Here is a 1,479-nt window from a genome sequence, read left to right as displayed (position 1 = left end):
ATGGTTTCTAGCCCCATCCATTTTTCTTAAAACTGACATGACTTCATTGTTCCTTACTGCTGAATAAAAACAAAATATGTAACTTTTCAAATAATGTATTTTTCTTTAAAAATGAGGTCAATAACATCATTTCCAATTACTCCTCCATCTGCATTAGTGAGCTCACAAAGCATATCTTATCAGATTATCACTAAAATATTCATTAAATTTTCCATAAACTTGAAAATTTTCAGACTAAAGTATTTAAAGGCCATTCAATGCTTTAACAAGATTTTTTTTTTTTCTTTTTTGACACAGGGTTTCACTATGTAACTTTGGCTGGCCCTGAATACCCTATGTGTCCCAAGCTGGCCTTGAACTTCAGCGATTCTCCTGTTTCACCCTTCCCAGTGCTGGCATTACTAGTGTGTGCCACCACACCTGGATGGCCAGGTTTTCTAATAGTGACTTAAAATAGAGCATTCATTGCTTTAATTCTCGCTATGGTCTGACATTCCAGGGGCAAGTGGTGCAGGGTTTCTGCCCACCCCAGTGCACCCCATGGCAGAGTCACCACCTGTCTTGCCTCACGATCATTTCAAAAATAAATATGAAAAGGCAGCAACTCTTACCCGATCATGAAATTAATCTGACAGCAGTTTAATGTATCTAAGCATGTGGTATCTCCAAAATTGTACCACACTGATCTGGAAGCACACAGTTTGGTCTCAGGGGCAAAATGGAAGGTTGAGGAACAGGCTGGTCTTGCCTGGGGGTCACAGACCAGACCAGCCTGCACTCATATGTCAGAGACTGCATACATGCCACTGATAGTACATTTGTGTGTAATCCTTCTTCTTGTAACTTTCATAGGATTGCAGGGCAAACAAAACCAAAACTGTGACCAAAAAGGATGCCCCAAGTATAGGCACTGCCACCTAAAACATTTTGTTTACCAAGGTTGGGTTAAAGAACTCAGTGATGACCACTAGGTGCTGGCCTTTTGTGCTGGGATGGCACAAATCTGCAGCTACCATTTAGGGTACTCACAGCGCCTACGTGTTGGCCCACCAGAGACAATTTCAGGTGTGTCTTTGGTCTCTACCTGCTCTGATGTCTGCGGGCTGACTGGCCTCCAGCCCCATAGGTAGATGACATGGGCCTTGGCAGTGTTTTGGGGGATGAGGCTTCTACCCCAGGGCTTGGACTGTGTGCACGGTGCTGGAATCTGGCATTTTACTCTTCAGCTTGAGCCTGGGTGGTGGTCACTGCTCTGGAGGACACTGAGGCCATGAAGGGGTTGCTGTGGTCTTTGGGGTGGTATTTAATGGGGCAGATGTTCAAGCTACATGCTGTTAAGCACTGGCTCGGCTTTCACCCCTCACTTGAGGGACTTTGTATTTGGGGACCCTCAGTGGGTACAAGGCTCACTGTGGAGGTAGAGGGTGTGTGCTCTGAGAATCTGAGAGTGCTAGAGGAGCTGCCTGTGCTAGCAGGAGA

At 45.2% G+C, this 1,479-nt stretch overlaps 1 long non-coding RNA gene across 1 annotated transcript in view; it reads right to left on the bottom strand.

Moving 5' to 3' along the window:
* LOC106147354 overlaps positions 1 to 1,479 on the bottom strand; it is a 13,232-nt gene that overhangs the window by 10,511 nt on the left and 1,242 nt on the right. The window lies entirely within an intron of this gene.

The sequence above is a fragment of the Chinchilla lanigera genome, unplaced genomic scaffold (genome assembly GCF_000276665.1).
Source record: "Chinchilla lanigera isolate Chin_1 unplaced genomic scaffold, ChiLan1.0 scaffold00145, whole genome shotgun sequence".
Taxonomy (NCBI): Eukaryota; Metazoa; Chordata; class Mammalia; order Rodentia; family Chinchillidae; genus Chinchilla; species Chinchilla lanigera.
The sequence above is the reverse complement of the archived record's forward strand: the minus strand, read 5'-3'. Positions and strand labels throughout refer to the sequence as shown.